We start from the raw sequence: 18,787 nt of genomic DNA, 5'->3' as shown, positions 1-18,787 counted from the left end.
CAGATAGGTTTTATGGCGACGATGGGACAGGAAAGGGCTAGGACTGGGAAGAAAACGGCCGTGGCCTTAATTAAGGTACAGCCCCAGCATTTGCCTGGTGTGAAAATGGGAAACCACGGAAAACCATCTTCAGGGCTGCCGACAGTGCGGTTCGAACCTACTGTCTCCCAAATACTGGATACTGGCCGCACTTAAGCGACTGCAGCTATCGATCTCGGTAAATGTGTAATCTATACCTCAAGAAGTAAGTATAAATAACCACCTAATCGATACTTTATTAATGCCTCAGGCAAAATTGAATAAAATTAAAACTTACAGGACATGTTTCGACCACTTAGTGGTCCTCTTCAGCTGTCGAAACATGTCCTGTAAGTTTTAATTTTATTCAATTTTGCCTGAGGCATTAATAAAGTATCGATTAGGTGGTTATTCATACTTACTTCTTGATTAAACATCGATACGGTCATGAAATGGACAACTTGTAATAATCTATACCTATTAAACACGAATACTAAGCCTACACAATATTAAAAGATAAAAGCTCGGAATATAATATTATAAGCTCATCGAACAAAGAAAACAGGCACCCAAGTGCACACGCACATGTGGATCGTTAAGCCTGTACAGATGGCGCAGCAAGCGCACTGCCGCTACGGGGGCATAAGGCAGCAGCGAAGAGTGAGACATCAAGCGGACAGTGTACGATAACATGGGTAAGGATGTAACAGAGTGACGCAATCTTGTTTGGCGGTGCCCTTGGTCATGCGGTGAATGAACTCGTTGGATTTATTGGTGTTTCACAGCGGACTAGTCAATGGGTCAACAAACAGTGGTGCAGGCCACGAAACACGACGTCAGAATTGTGGTCGGAAAAGATCCTGACTTGAGAGGGACCGGACCGTTTTCCACGGCTTGTGAAACAAAATCGCTTCCAAACCGGACAGGAATTGCTGCAGACAGTGAATGCAGGTCCATTCCAACCTGTCAGCGAGATAACATTGCAACGGGAACTGCACGCAATGAACATCAGCTCGCAAGAGGCCATTGCTCACACTGGCTCATAAAGCTTCGCGTTTTCAATGGGCTAGAAATCATCAAACGTGCACAAAAGCTGAGTGGCGGAAAGTTATGTGTTCTGACAAATCACGCTTTTGCCTGTATTCCAGTGATGCAAGTCCCAGTGCACCGCAGGCCAAATGACGCATATCATACTGGATGTGTGCAAGGTCAGCTTCAAGCTGGAGGTGGGTCTGTGATGTTTTCGGGGTGTTTTTCGAATCATGGATTGGGAGCACTCGCTGGGGTGACCTAACATGAACCAGCACGTTCATTTAAACATTCTGGATGACTACTGTTGCCTTTCAGTCTACACCTGCATGATGAGTATGCTATTGATATCGCGATTTTTCAAGATGACATCCACCCTGTAGGTAGGGGCGGTAGATACACATACGGTATGCCCTGACTCTCGTACGTGGCTCTGACTCTGGGAGGGTGGGTTGGCGACCACGGGGCACTTAGCTGAGTTCTGGCATTGTTTCTACTTTCTTGTGTCAGGCTCCTTACTTTCCTCTACCTTATCCGACCTTACTTGGTCAACTCGTGTTCTTTTCCGACCCCGACGGTATTAGCTATCGAGGCCTGGAAAGTATTTTATTTTCACGCCCTTCGTGGCCCTTGTCTTTCTTTGGCCGACAACTTTATTTTTCGAAGTGTCGGATCGCTACCATTTTTCCCTCCCATTACTATTGATAGAGGATGCTTGCCCACATGCAGTTCCTCTTAAAACAACAAGCATCACCACCACCACCACCACCACCACCACCACCACCAGCACACAATCAGCTCCTGTATCTCTTTCACTGTCGCCATCTTCAAACAGCTGCCTTCCTTCAGTCTTAATACCTAACTAGTTGTTTCAAATATAACACAGAAGCACTATACTTACCAGAAACACAAGTCAGCACATAAACAAACTCCATGACGAGGACATTTTTATTGACGCGTGAGGATATCTCGCAGGGTTTTCTGGAAACCTGACCTGTCTTCAGAATAGCTCTAGTACCTGACAAACTGGAAGGATTCCTCATGGCGCACAAAGGTTAAGAACCTAATTTACAGGGATGGACCTAAATTCCACTGGTAAATATAAGGAGAGGTGTGCAGTAATATACAGACACGTTTTTCACATCCCACTGCGATGCTTTTATGAACCCTGCTCCATTGGCCCACGTAAGCTTTGACAGAGAACACGTGTACAGTTTAGGAATTGTACTCGGACCATTCAGCGTTACAAGAACATGAGTGTTAAAATCGAATTCATTTTGAGGCAGCACAAGGGATGACAGCGTTCAGTATGGCTTCTAGTGTCGGGAGTGTCCGAGAACCTGCGCGTTCGAGTGTGGTGAGCTGATGATGAGATAAGGAGAGGGTGACGTATAGCCTACTCCTGTCAAATAACACCGGCGGGCGAATCATCATCAGCAGCGTCTCCACTGCGGAGAGGTTTGGAATTAAATGCAGGCTTTAGTCACGCAGTCTGGTGATTAGAAATTATATACCACCACCTCTCCTACCTTTCCAGATGGCATTCTTCAAAACACGTCTCCCCCTATTATAAGATACTCTCCAGGACAAATATCGATAAACTAACATATCTTCACATTTCTGCTCTCAGATTTCCACGTTTGAATTAATCAAAGCCCCAATTTCAAACGTGTCGCCCCTGTGAGTGGGGTATCGTCTGACTGTCCTAAGAGGTGATTAAAAGGGGCTCTCAACTTGGAGCTTGGGTTGGCGGCTCTGGGGCCCTAATCTGAGTCCTGGCATTGCTTCCACTTACCTGTATCAGGATCCTCACTTTCGTCTATCCTATCCGACTTCCCTTTGTCAACTCTTGTTCTTTTCCGACCCTGACGGTATTAGAGCACTCGATTCCTAGTGAGTCTTTTCATTTTGATGCCCTGCGAGGCCCTTGTCTTTCTTTGGCCGATACATTCATTTTTCGAAGTGCCTTATCCGTTCCTTTTTCTCTCTGATTAGGGTGATTGCCTTATTGTACTTACTCTTAAAAGAATAATCAGCACCACTACTTTCAAATGTTAAAGTTGAGCTTCCTCTACGGCTAATACACAGTACGGAAGCTGAAGACGCAGCATAGTCTTGTACGATTGCAGTGGATGTGGATCGTTCATCGATAGTATAAGCTCTTTCTTCCAGTGTCTGATGCGAGACCATGGAATTCACTTTCAGTTTGCGTGGGAACTGCACTTCTTTAGTCTCTTGTAACCGTTCTTGCTGACATTGCCTATTAAATAATAGCTAAGGTACCCATTCGTCACACGGAATGTGTAAAAGAGTATTAAATGAGTTCAATTAAGGTGGTTCTCAAGCATATGTGTGCCTTACAATGCGCTCTCGTGTACAATATTTACAAACTCTCGTCGAGTACATAAATGCCACTGCCTTCGTGATGAACAGGCCGTACTGTAGCTCTGATGGCGTCACGCTTTGGGTAGGACTTGGAGGCGATACGCATCCGCTCCGCTTGAATAACACACTCGTTTAAATTACTTCATAAACTGTTAACACCTTATAAAACCAAGCACTATTCATAAATAATTGTTAATTCTGACATACATGCATATCCTTCCCCGTAACGTTATATTTATCGCGTGTATACGTTCGTTTCCGTGAGTACAGGCTAACACTTTCAGACGTATTCTTGCGATGTCTATCCGTTTTCTAATCAACTGGAACATTACACTGATAGAAAACATGCAACCAACAACCAACACAATATAGGCCCTACTACAAATGTAAATTATTTCTGTACCACCAATTCAGGACCTACAAGAGAGATTACAAGTAAGCTAACCTCCAACAATTACAAAACATTTACTGCCACTGTCATGAAAATAAGTTATTGTTAAAAAAATATAGATTTTTAAACAGCAAATAACACCTACACAATTATTTTCATATTCACTTTGCATGGAATAACCCTGCACCATTGCCTATGATAACAAGTTTGATAGGAAAAATCTCAGCGGTCTCATTTCACAATACCTTTCGAAAATGCACAAATCGGACTTGAATTTTCAAATACACCGAGTTCAAATAAGTCGTAAATCTGATTACATACAAATATACCTAATGTTAGCCATGTTTATAACACAACAAGACAGTTTAACTCACCATTCCGACACGACACTCGTTTTTCCCTCAGGATTTGGTCTTCAGGAAAATGGTTGATACACACAACTGTGTTGTGATTAACTATTAAATTCTCCCTAGGAATAGCCTTCTTCCATAACCTAACTCTTTCTTCTTCATCAGAATGAAACACAAATACTGGAGTGTACTGTCTTTTTGCAGCTAGGCACACAAAATTATATAGACATCGTGGTTGATAATTAAACACTGAATGCCCTAAATTAATTTTACACTACGGATATAACATTACACAAATAAACCGCAAAATTAAAGTATTGAAGAGCGGTCTTATTAACCTATAGTCACATGAATACACGCTCACACTAAGTTTTCTTTACTAATTAAGGACTTTTCACTTAATAATGCATTCGATGACCACTCATCTTATACTGTATGTATCTGAATAAACACGCAGCTAACGATAAACATTTAAATAAAACAGCGAATAATTCACATGTAACTCAATTAACTCACATGCTAATCTCCCCCGCTAACGATCGGCTGATTTCTTTCCCGCGCTCGCTACAGTACGGTCTGTACATCACGAAGGCACTTAACAATTGAAAAGAAGCTCGCACAGGTCGGAGCCTGGCACGAATAAGTGGCACCAATGCCGGACTCAGCTCGGACCCCGAGGTCGTCAAAACCAGGTCCCACAATGAAATATTAGAAAGTATTTTGCTGCGAAGGTTAGATAATAATATTTATGTCCATGATTTTTGCTTGACCTTTCGTTTGTAATTTTATCTAGGAAGAATAATTATAGGATATTTTACGGGGATCTTACAGCCGGATGTATTTTCGTGAAGTAGGTTACATGCCTATTTATTTCGATGTGACTATTTTGATGATAAAGTTAAGTGACCTTTCCATCTAGTCTAAATTGTTATGGTGACCATGATATGAGATAACTGGACTTGGCCCCACACCGTTCACGGTGAGACATTACCGTGTCACAGGTGAAATCATCAAAATATTTAGTAATATCAGCAATTTCATGAATGATTTTGTTGCCACTTAAACTTTTTGGAAATTGAAGACATGGATGGAAGAAGGGCTTAAGTCAGGTTGTGTCGTTATTCGGTAAATTGCATATACACATTCTTTGGTGGCTGTTCGAGATACTACCTAAATGGCTCCTCGGTAGTGTCAATAGATGGCGTGCGATGTGCTATATTGAGTTGCGCCGTTCTTCCAAATATTGCTCGTGCCTGACTTAAACACACTCTAATTCTGACTTACGGCGAGCCAGCACTAATCACTCATCAGAAGCGGAATGGCTGACGCAGGAGTAGTCTCGGGAGGCGAAACATCTGATATTTCAACAGATTAAAGTGGAAATGTACCAAGTGAAACTTCAGATCCTTACTATCCGTATGGTCTGCCGTTCTCAGCTCAGTGTCATTTGCAACACCACAAACGAAAGGACTCATAATATCATTAGACTTTCTATTCATTGAGGCATATTTTGGGCTCATGCCGTGTAATTAGTTGTAAACACACTCAACGCGTTTCGAAAGGAACCTTGCCTTTCTTCATCAGGAGACAACAGAAAAACAGATGAAACGACGAATTAACGGTGCTAGGAGAAAGCAACAAGGAACTTGAAATGGTACCCTAAAGGGACGCCATTTTAGCCCCATGATAGAGACAACGAATGGCAACAGCAAAGCATTACTCTCTAATGGTTCTGATAATAGGTAGCCATGATTCATTGAGGTTGTAACCTGTATCGCGGTTGAAATTATTTGGGTGTTTCCGTATTTCAACCGCCTCCCTGATAATTCTTGGGCGATATTGCTTTATACGGGCAAGAACATATACTTCTTGGAACAAGACATCATGACCAGGAGTTAAGACATGATCAGCAACAGCTGATATATCAGATTGGTTGAGTCTGTTACAGCAGGTATGTTCTTTGATGCGAGTAGACACCGTTCTCGAAGTCTGCCCAATATAAACCTTGCCACAAGTACAGGGAACTCTGTAGATGTCAGGTTGTTGCAATTTAGGCAAACTATCCTTAGCTGGTCGCAGGAGTTGCCTAATCTTAATTGATGTTCCAAAAACAGTTCGTACATGGTACCTACGAGAGTATCCATCCGATACCACGGCATGAATGGCCAGTTGAGGCCATATGTATTTTTATGCTAATCTAGATAACGGTGTTCCAACAGGGAGCAGTTAACTCCCAAATTGAGGTGTGTTTTTAGGAAACTCTTGTCATTTACTGGAGCAGTTTCAATTCATAAATTTGTTGTAACTTTTATTATATTATTTTAATTTTGATAACTTTCAGTTTAATTAAACATAACTTTAACACTGCTCAGAGTTATCTTATGTAACGATTACTGCATTTAATATTTTAAAATGAAATATAACTAAGGTTACGTCAATCATTTAATCTGTGGTGCACACCTATGGTGTCATTAAACAATTTCAAATTAATAATTGTAATTGATGGTGATCTGGTACCGAGCTGGATAGCTGCAGTCGCTGAAGTGCGACCAGTATCCAGTATTCGGGAGATAGTGGGTTCGAACCCCACTGTCGGCAGCCCTCAAGATGGTTTTCCGTGGTTTCCCATTTTCACACCAGGCAAATGCTGGGGCTGTACCTTAATTAAGGCCACGGCCGCTTCTTTGCGCCCTTTCCTGTCCCATCGTCGCCATAAGACCTATCTGTGTCGGTGCGACGTAGAAAACAAATAGCAGGTGATCTGGTGAGAGTGTTTAGTTAAGAGATTTATGGAGAATTGTTGCTTATAGCGTAACCTACCTATTGGTTGTTGTTCTACAATTTTAGTAAATTTAATGATTTTGTTGTCCACTTAAACTTTTTGGAATTTAATAATTTCACGATTATAATAAATTAATTAGTTAAAAATTTGGTCTGGCCCACTCTCATATAACAGCGATAGTACCCGTAGTATTTCATTCCCTTATGTACCAATTTCGAAGAAGAATCCCGAACTGATCGCTTCCCAAGTAGATGGGAGTCTCCCAGCGGTAAGTATATTTTCTTAAAGAGCACCGTGGAAGAACCCTGGACCAGATTACCGCCGCTTCAACGTTTTTAAGGGTACAATATATCGAAGATCATAGTCGGGCGCTTTCCAGTCTGAAGAAGTAATGACTTCAGTTGGATAGAATTCAGATAATATTTCTTTCTTCTTAGCTTATAGCTCTGTTAGCAGGCGGCTGTGGATGGTAGGTGCATCTGTAGTCTCATATCCTCTATATAAAAAGATTCCATGGCTAATTTATAAGTTAGTCTGGACGGGGTGCATCGCGACAAATACGATACCTTCTTTAGAAAAGTTGCCTTTGCTTTTTCGAGTGTTTTTTTTTTTTTTTTTTTTTTTTTTTTTTTTTTTTTTTTTTTTACGTTGTTCTTGATGAGATAGGGCCAAATGAGTTGAGACTTACTTTCGTAGCAGTTCGATGTCGCTCATCGCTATTACTGCTGGTGTCGGCCTCTTTATTACATGTTGCGGGTGAGTTGGCCATGCGGTTAGGGGCACGTAGCTGTGAGCTTGCATCCGGGAGATAGCGGGTTTGAACCCCAGTGCCGGCAACCCTGACGATGGTTTTCCGTGGTTTTCCCATTTTAACAACATGCAAATGGTGGGGCTGTACCTTAATTAAGGCCACGGGCACTTCCTTCCCACTCATAGGCCTTTCCTATCCCATCGTCTCCATAAGACCTATCTGTGTCGGTGCGACGTAAAACAAATTGTAAAAAATGTATTACATGTTCTGTGAAGTAGCTTCCGGAGGACTGCAAGGTTCACCAAGATAGTTGAAATCATTAACAATTTTTAGGGAGACTTGTTCATTGGACAGTTGATCTGTAGCGACAACCCTGCCACCCGTGAACAGTTTTGTCCATATTTACTTGGAATTTGTTTCTTTTTTCCAGGATACCAATAATCGCAGCATTTCTGTAAGTCTTCTAAATTGGAACAGCCAAGGGCCATGTCATCTGCATAGATATGTAGAGAGATTTTCCCTCCAAATCCCTTCAGTATTTGCACGACGTCTGCAGTAATCAGGCTGAATAAGAGCGGATTAATCGCTCCACCCTGCAGAACACACCTCATCTTGATGACAGGTCGTGAGAATTGAAGATAGTCTCTTAAAATGACTGTATTATCCTGTAAGATGTTTGCCAGTACAATTGTTAGACGATATCCTTCTCCTAAATTTTGCCCAACTGACGATCCAGCAAGCCTTTTTGTAGTCTATTGATATACAAATAAATTGGAAAGTATTTGACTATATACCGGGCGAGTTGGCCGTGCGGTTAGGGCCACGGAGCTGCGAGCTTGCATCCGGGAGATGAAAATTGTCCCCCGCAGTTTCCCATTTTCACCCCAGACAAATGCTGAGGCTGTACCTTAATTCAACTTCTTGACCAATTAAGTAAGGATAGCATCGCACCTGTGCTCAACGCACTTGTTTCCAAAATCAAACATTTCGGCACACATATTAACATCAATGCACCTTCTACTTCCAATATTCCACAACCACACGGCACATTCCCTCAAGTTCACTTCTCCAACTGTACAATAAACTATTTGTATTTGAAATAAAGCTAGGTTATGATAACCTTCTACCAAAGCGTTGAAAACATATGACATTGTCAAGGTCTCTGATTCACTCACGGAAAATCAATAACTCAGAGCATGCGCTCAGCGCTCTGTTCAGTAAACTCAACTGTCAAGCGACATCGCGACAGAAATTTATGAATATTTAAAAAAATTGAGTTATAATTATCGTCGAGCATAAAGAGTCGTATGCAACTGGCCGATAATTATTGCCATTATAGGCTTGTTGCGTAATATACTATTCTGAAATTGATACTCATTATTACGTGGTTAACACTAACGAAGGCAATAAATAAATAAATAAATAAATAAATAAATAAATAAATAAATAAATAAATAAATAAATAAATAAATAAATAAATAAATAAATAAAATGTACAAATGTACGTCGAACCCCTGTCCCGTTCCTGTACGAGGCTGGGTATGAAGTGAGATGAATCTTCGTAGCGAGTCGTTACGACTGGATGCCCTTCCTAACGTCAACCTCATCAGAGGAGTTAATGAGATGATATGAAAGACGTGGTATATTATAGCAGGGGCTGCCTGGCCGAGGCGATAAAGGCGTGCTCGATTCGCCCGGAAGGACGTGGGTTCGAATCTCCGTCAGAATGTCGTTAAATTTAAGAAAACCGGGCGAGTTGGCCGTGCGGTTAGAGGCGCGCGGCTGTGAGCTTGCATCCGGGAGATAGTGGGTTAAGGACACGGCCGCTTCATTCCAACTCCTAGCCCTCTCCCATCCCATCGTCGCCATAAGACCTATCCGTGTCGGTGCGACGTAAAGCCAATAGCGAAAAAAAATTAAGAAACGAGATCCACTTCCGGAGGTGCGTATGGCCCTGAGGTTCACTCAGCCTACACCAAAAATGAGTACCAGGTTAATTCCTGGGAGCAAAGGCGGCCGGGCGTAGAGCTAACCACTCTACCCCATCACGTGCCGAGGTTAACAATGGTGGAAGCCTTTGCCTTCCACTCCTCCAAGGGCCTTCATGGCCTGTACGGAGGTGACTTTGCTTTTTGGTATATGATAGTAGGAAGGGAGAAGGTGAAACCCGGTGGTGCCACATAGCCTACTCCTGATGAAGAGCACCAAGGGGTCTGCTCAAGCCTTAACGATTCCCTCCTGTGGACGAATCACCATCAACAGCGTGCTTTGTGGGTCGTATCTTCATGCAATACATAAGATTTGGACGTATTGCTCTTCATGTCTGTGACGCATTATGCATTAATGATGAGCTGAAGTAGATAGAAGAGGTATTCTTGCAATCTGAAACTGCAAGTAACTGAAGCACAAACTTGCCACACCTCTTGCACACCTCTGCTTTAGTGCTTCCTTTAATTTATCGATACTATATACATTTTCCAGTTAAACTCTAGTAGAAATTAAATTCGTCAGCCTTTGTAGTACAGTGGTTAGTGTGATTAGCTCCCACCCCCGGAGGCCCGGGTTCGATTCCCGGCTCTGCCACGGAATTTGAAAAGTGGTACGAGGGCTCGGAAGGTCAACTGAGTAAGGGGCGTTCGATTTCCACCTCAGCCAGACTTCAAGTGATTTTCCATGGTTTCTCACTTCTCCTCCAGGCAAATTCCGGGATGGTACCTAACTTGGGCCACGGCCGTTTCCTTCCCTCTTCCCTGTCTATCCCTTCCTATCTTCCCACCCCCGACAAGATCCTTGTTCAGCACAGCAGGTGAGGCCACCTGGGCGAAGTACTGGTCCTCCTCCCCAGTTGTATATCCCCGACCCAAAGTCTAAAGGTGCAGGACACTGCACTTGGTAGAGGTGGGATCCCTCGCTAAGTCCGAAGGGAAAGCCAACCCTGGAGGGTAAACGGATTAAGAAAGAAAAACAGAAATTTAATGAATGCAAGCGGCTATAACTAATGAATGTTCAGCAGGTAACCAATAATAAAGTGGTTGTCTTTTAAGATTTATAGATTAGTGGCGTAAAATATAGTACCAAAATGTATATCTTCCAATAAGAACATGAGTCCACAAAATTTAAGAAAAATTTCAAGAGCAACATAAAACTGTAACAGAAAGTAAGGAAATACCGGGTCTAGTATTGCACTGATGGGAGACATCTCTACACTCGCCATTCGATGCTCAATTGTTTTATGCTTTTCCTGCAAAATGCGTTTCTTTCGTACCAATGTTGTTTATGCAACTATCAATTCAAAATCGTGTGATGTGGAATGATATTTTTATCATCTATAAAACAACGCTGACAGAGGATTAAAGCTGTTGTCAGAAAATATTAAAAAGCTCTTTAAAGCACAGCTTAAGTATTGCTCGTCCCAGTTGAAGTAACCACTGATTACTTCTTTCTTTCAGAGTAATGGCTCACGACGCTCAAGGACTAGAAATATTTGTGATTTATTGTATTTTCTTTCTCTTTTTCAAACATAGACAAAACTTAATTTATAAAGACTTTCTAAATAATGATGTAAACCCGCTAAATGGTTCAGAAAAATATATTTTAATACTCAAATTTCGAATTTTCTTTACTTGAGACGTCTTTCTTATTGGGATTGGAAGTCCTCAAGTGAAAAATCGATAAAACACTTCAAATTATTATAGCTTCAGAAATTAGCCAGAACTTCATCAACACAATTCCAGGAGTGTGTTTTCTACTCTAGCTGAGGAGCAAGCAGTTGTCTACAGATTTGTTATTATGGATATAATTGTTTCATATACGGGTATGGTAGAAACGTGTATGCACAAGACGTGCCAAGGTAACTTCAGAAGCGGCCGTCCGTATTCACTTACGTCGTGCTGAGAAAAGTTAGGTGTCATTTCATTTGTCTCAACAAGATCTATCAGAAAACACAAAACATTAAAATGTGACGGCAAAGACCAGAAATTTTAAGGTTTTAACAATCGTTATGGCTTTGGTCTATGTGGAATTGTCGTCAGCAATTCCGCAACACTATTGTAACCATAGCAACCCCTGTTCGTCTATGTAAACTCGGTCAGTAGCGACATCTTCTTACTGTTCGCTTTCTTCCGGTAACTAAGAGCGTGAGAACATCTCGTAACTAGTGAACCCCGTTCTACTCCTCAGTCCAGAATTAAAATCCTTAAACTGGCCGTAAAACGAACCCTTGCAATAAGAGACAGACACCACAGGGCTGGCTGATATTATTTACGAGCGCTAGAATGTCTTTCATTTCCTCACAATTCACGAGCCTTACCTTTCTTTTGTGGATACACTCAACTTTGTTTGGAATTATGGGGACTCTTTATCTCCCCTGTGGGTGGAGTCAAAGATGCATTATCTGTACCACTGTATGTCGTAAGAGGCTACTAAGAGGGGAGCAAAGGAAGAAGCTGTACTCGCTATCTCGTCATCCAAGTCCAAAAGCCATATCCTTGATTCCATAATTTTATATGTAGCGGAAAAAATGCAGCAGTGCGAAGTTCTTGACTGAAAATGGATTAATTTTGACTTACTTCACAAATATGTCCAATAATGGGATAAAAGCCTGTATAAAACATATGCATGAGGAAACTAGACAATAAAGGATTAATTAAGTACAGGTAGACCTGTAGTTGTGTTCCACGGAATTACCCCGCATACTGAATTCGCGTAAATCGAGAGTCATTTTATATGTTAAATGTAGGGTTAGGTTTCCGTTTACTCACATATTAAGTTTAAAATAGCAGAGATTCTTATTTTTACAAAAAAAAACAAACTATTATCATATTTCTGAAACGCATTTTATTGCAAACTTTATACATTTCAAAATTTAACACCGAAGCACGTATTAATAAATTAGACTCTGCACACAAGCTCTTGGCTTTAGCTTGATTGGCAGCTCCAGAGAGAGGCATGTGTTATTGGTTGTAGTGCTCAATCCATTCCATTCTTTCCATCGCTTCCGAGCGAGATTTCGTCACTTTAGTCACACTTAAGTTTGTAGAAGATTGAGCAGTTTCTCGAATTGATTCTGCATTGTCATGAATAGTTCTCACAGTGGATTCATTAAGTCCCAACTCACGCTGAATATCAATAATCCGCTCACGTATCTCAGCGATCCAAAATTCCTAACTTTGTTTTTAACGAATACGACTTTGGTACACGCTCCTTTCCTTCTACAGACACACTTTCCTTTTACCCGCCGTTTTAAATACGAAACCAGCCAAGTGCAACTTCAAAGCTCTACTGACCGGAATTGACGATTCACGTCTTGACAAACAGGACAGAGAGATGCGCTTGCCCTGACGCGACATAGTGTACATTACAGTGTTCGGCACGCATGCTTCTATCCCCCTTAAGACATTACAGCTTCCACGTACTGTTAACGGATGGCAGCACTAATCTTGAAACCAAAATCGTGTATATGTGAAATCGCGGATAACGAATTCGCCTAAAACGGGGTTTACCTGTAGCCTACATTATAGGCCACATCACTGATACAAACTCCCTGACCAGAGAGACGGGGTTTACCTGTACATTATAGGCCACATCATTGATACAAACTCCCTGACCAGAGATACATTATAGGCCACATCACTGATACCAGAGAGACGGCCCGCCCTACCCCATCAGGTTACGGACTGAAAACCTTTAACCCAACTCCGCCATCGAAAAGTACATCTGTGGAACGAATGAGCCGCAAAATTCAGCCCCCAATGCTGCCCTCTTGCAAAAACAAACGAAAAATAGTACATCTCTTAAGGGCAGGCGCACATATGCGATTTTTAATTATTGGACAGTTCAGTCGTATCTAAAAAGTCCACAGTGTGAAATCACGGTGCGCATATAATCAACACGACTGCAGATCGACATAACAGTCATAAACCAGTCGAGGAGGATTTGTGATTATTCAATCGAACAACTGTCGTGTCGCGTGCGCATACATCGACACAACAGTGGAGCAGGAACAGCTGTCGATATAGGCCTACTAGATGATCTATGATTATGATTGAATTTGATTACGGCGAGTATTATAACGGAGGATGCTGAGAACTTCATTGAAGCTGTGGAGAAGAGGCCTGCTAAAGGAGGTTGTTTTTTTTTTTTTTTTACAATTTGCTTTACGTCGAACCGTCTTATGGCGACGATGGGGCAAAAAAAGGCCTATGAGTGGGACGGAAGCGGCCGTGACCTTAATTATGGTACAGCCTGGTGTGAAAATGGGAAACCATGGAAAGCCATCTGCAGGGCTATGGGTCAAACCCGCTATCTCCTGGATGCAAGCTCACAGCTGCGCACCCCTAACCGCACGGCCAACTCACCAGTTGGTTAAGTATGATGTGTTTTAATTATCTTAATATAACACTAAGGCTCTCCTGTCGGTAAATAGACTTCTTCTCTTCAGTGTCCTGACGTAAATGTAGACCAATTAACGAGACAAGCTCATCGATCGTAACTACTTGATCTCATTCGACAGTACATGAAAAAAATTCTGGGTACTGTTGCAGCTCCGAATGCAATGACATGTGAAATTTTCCTCTGGATAACCTGATATTGAATAGTGGATGAACAATTCTTTATTTTCTTTTTAACATCTAGATACAGTAGTGCACACGCGAGAGCATTTTCTTTTCTTATTCATTGTACAACGACTTCTCGTCGACTGTCGTGTGTATGCGCACATCAACGACTGCACAGTTTAGTCGTAATGAAGTTGTAATGAGTTGCATCAAGAATCGCTTGTATGTGTCCGCCCTTACTTTTTACATGATTCACATTGTTCAATAAAATTGTGATCATTGCTAAAATTCGTGGATATGAACATTTAAATTATAAACAAAAAATTTCAACTTTTTTGTCATTTCTAATCAGAGTATACGAGATACATTTCTCGTACATAAGCACTGACGAGGGTGCCGTATGCCACTCTCAGCGCTTGTATACTTGTACCGATGTTATGGTGATTGTGGTGATGTGAACATAGATGTACACTGCCGAGATGTGTAAGCAGCTACGATATGTAAGTAAAATTAGAAGGATACGTCAGCAGTTTTCGGTTCCCTAAGGATCCTGATCTTCGTAGTAAATAGATTATCTCGGTCCCACGCGCAGAATGATTTCAACAAACAGATCAACAGTATGAAACATTGTCAGGACAGTGACTTAAGCTGCATTGAACAATCGATAAAAACGAAAGGAAAACATCATCACCTTGTATTGTGCGAATGAGGATCAACACTGCTGTTAGCATGTGAGTGCATTTGAACGGTCAACGGTCAATGAAGTTTTTACTAGATACATTTTCAAACTTGATAATCTGTAGAAATTCTTTAGTTACAGCAGGGAGCCAGGTTTCGACTTTTTGATGGTTATGTTTGACCGTATGGTAACAATAACAGATTCAGGACGTAGTTACTCCTTTCAAATTACAAATTATGCCATACAACTGTCCTCTAGACAATGTTCAGGTATTTATAAATATTCAGTAGGAAATAATTATTAGACAAGTATGAAAACGAAAGGAAATTATACATCCATCATCATCATCATCATCATCATCACCGCCATCCAATCAGATATTAGGCCAAGTATAATAATGTAATAATGTTATTTGTTTTACGTCCCACTAACTACTCTTTTACGGTTTTCGGAGACGCCGAGGTGCCGGAATTTTGTCCCGCAGGAGTTCTTTTTTGTGTCAGTAAATCTATCGACACGAGGCTGACGTATTTGAGCACCTTCAAATACCACCGGACTGAGCCAGGATCGAGGCCAGCGCCTCAACCCTCTGAGCCACTCAGCCCGGCAAGTGGCCTGGTGTGGTCTCCAACAGAGCGACTTCCCCTGGACTAGTATCGTAATGTTGAAAACCTTTCTTAGGAGACAAAGTAGGGGATTAAGCAATTTCCTCAATTGTGCCGAAAGTTGAAAGGCTAAAGGGCCTGTGACGTTTGGATAGCTCTATCAAACTAAAAAAAAATTGGAAAATATTTTTCGGCCTATATGCATTTCCGGAGAAACAGCCTAAAATCGCTTGTTTCTTTACTGGTTTTCTTTTTTATTCAAATCATAGCCAAATTAACTTATTTGTATAATCCTTTCTCTAATGCCCACAGACGTTTGTTGATTTTTTGAAAAATGTCCAGACCGAATGTAGTTATAAGGGCTTGAACGAAACTCTGCACTGACTCACATTAGCGTTCGTAGTGGTAGAAAAAGATAAACTGCTAATGTAATCACGGCCGTCTGGATCCCTCGCTGCACTCCTTATACATGATCTAATCGACTGGATAACGTCGATTAAGAAAAGGATTGTAATCTTTAGGAATAAATAAAGAATATATTCTCATACTTTGTTTTATTTTATTTACCTAAAATTAGTAGCACATATCCCTAGGATGTTTCCAACATTGAGTTGCTTGCCTGAAGGGCTAGAACTGTGGATTTTTTCCCTTCCCATTCTCCTCACACGGTCCTTTCAGTTCTTTCGGTATTTTCCTACGATTTGTTTTGCAAGTTGCTTTACGTCGCACCGACACAGACAGGTCTTCTGGCGACGACTTTCCAATTTTAACATTGATTCTATCTTTAGTTCTTTCATCACCTTCTCCTTCTTTTTGTGGTCTCATCGCGTGTATCCTGCTGCACGTCTGATGAATCTTATCTTCTCCTGATGGTCCATGCTTCACTTCCGTACAAGAAAAAATGTTTTTTTCTAGTGTTTTCTATTTCAGCCTTTGTGTGCTGGCGGTGGAATAACACCCACAGTATTCCCTAATTAAAAGGGCCCCAAGGGATCTTAACTTTGGAGCGTGGGTTGTGACCACGGGGTCCTTAGCTGAGCCCTGGCATTGCTTTCACTTACATGTGCCAGGCCCCTCACTTTCATTTATCCTATCCAACTTCACTTGGTCAACTCTTGTTTCTTTCCGACCCTAACGCTATTATGTTGCGAGAACTAAGGAGTCTTTCATTTTCACGCCCCTCGTGTCCCTCGTCTGTCTTTGGCCGATATCTTCATTTTATGAAGTGTAGGATCCCTTCCGTTTTTCTCTCTGATTAGTGTTATATAGAGGATGGCTGCCTCGTTGTGCTTCTTTTTTAAAACAATAATCACCACCACCCACCACTAGTGTTCTATAATTATCTGTAGTTTTGTGTTTCTCTGGACTATAGACAGTTTCATGACTAAACTGAGAGTACACATGATTTTATTAAATGTTGCAATTTTGTTATCGACATCGGTAGAGCAGTCCGAGGTAGTTCGTTTTACTGGCTTTTCAGGGAACTGGTTCTTTGCTTTTGAAAGTAGGCATTTTTGTCATAAATATATCTTATAGCTCGTGGTCATACGAAAATTTGTTTAACGTGACGCGACAAAATGTGTCACTTATGTGTAACCATAGCAACCGTCCAGGCAGTGATATAAGGTACGGATGGATATGTATGTATGTTCAGTCCGTCAGCGATTCCGCTGGTGGGATCCTCAACAGCTCTGCCATCAGCTGTCATAGATGGCCTAGGCATCACTGAAGAGGCGTACTAGGGAAATGAGGAGTGAGGCAGTTTCCCGTTGCTTTCCTCACTGAGCCAGAGTTGGTATTGCATAACAGTCAGCCAAGCCCACTGAAATATATACACTAACCGACTCTATGAGCAACATTTTCACACCATTCATAGCAGGGACTGGCTGCGTAAGGATTGGCATTACTAGCATCGCTCATACCTCAGACACTTTCATATTGTCAAAGCTAAGGATAAGACAGAAACAGATTTATGAAAGTAACAAAATTGCTCTAGCCTATACCAGAAGACATAGTGCACTGTAAACACTAGGTCCTGCCAGCAAAGGCATTACGGATGGATGGCCAGACAATATTACTTAGCGACTGTTGTGGATGGTTGCCATCTGAAATGAGCAGCGGTTCATGGACGGGAGACATGATCATTTGAGTTTCCAAGTCATATTTAGCAGCTATTCTATTAAGATGGTGTAAACCATCCTCTGAACAGGCAAATAGTACTTGGTCATCAGCATACAGCAGCATATCTAGTTGTAGGCGGTTATTTAAGGTGGTGCGGCAGTGGGGAAGGTGTCTCCAATCTTTTATAAGAGCGTTCATGTAGATTGTGAAAAGCAGAGGGAATGGGCCGTACCCCTGTGGTACACTTGTGGTGATTGGTTTCCATTCTGATATTCTTTTGTTTACTCTTATTGCAGTTAAATTGTTTACGCACAATTTGGATATTGCTGTGTTGTGGGATTTCATCTTTTTATGTCATAAATAAAGAAGTGTTTAATTGTAGCCTATTGTACGTTTATTAATATTTAAGCTTGCAAGACAATGTTGACAGCGATGTGGGTCAGCAATCACTCATCATTATTTTGAAATACAAGTATCTGGACCTTGATTTTAACCCCACCCGTGTATGGTTAAAGGACTGGGACTACCTCCCACTGCAAAGTTACTACAAACCGTAGGCTAAGGCATAACTAAAGATAGGTAGCCTTTACATAACTCTAATTCACAGTCTGTCACGTTGTTTCACATTTTGGCACTAAGTTTTCTTCGTACTGTGTCTGAGTTTGAGTGTACTCGGTTGTAACTCGCAGTACGAAATTGGAAATGACATCCCTAAATTGGCCAAACATTGAACCTAGGTCCTCTAGGTAAGAGACTGGCACGCAATCTCTACACCAAAACTTTATTATTGCTACAGATTCCTAGAATGGCCTATGGACAGGTTGTCTTGTGACTGGAAGTAGTAATTGACATTAACAGAAGGTGAGAGCTGCTGAGAGGGTGGCGGGGGCGGGAACCACCTCCACCACGAAGTGGGGACAGAGGGGCAGGGAGGGCAGGAAGTCGAGATTAGACACGCCTACCCCGCGCTTCTTTGCGCCCAGGTTCCGCATCAACAAACAACATTGGGCAACTTCAAGCTCGGAATAAAAAGAGAGAGAAATAACGCAGAAGAGGCTTGACTTTAAAGTCAATAAAAACTTGAGTGTTTTCTCGAGGTTCAGTAAATGTGCTTAAAGTAAT

This window comes from Anabrus simplex, chromosome 8, assembly GCF_040414725.1.
Source record: "Anabrus simplex isolate iqAnaSimp1 chromosome 8, ASM4041472v1, whole genome shotgun sequence".
NCBI classification, from domain to species: Eukaryota; Metazoa; Arthropoda; class Insecta; order Orthoptera; family Tettigoniidae; genus Anabrus; species Anabrus simplex.
The sequence above is the reverse complement of the archived record's forward strand: the minus strand, read 5'-3'. Positions refer to the sequence as shown.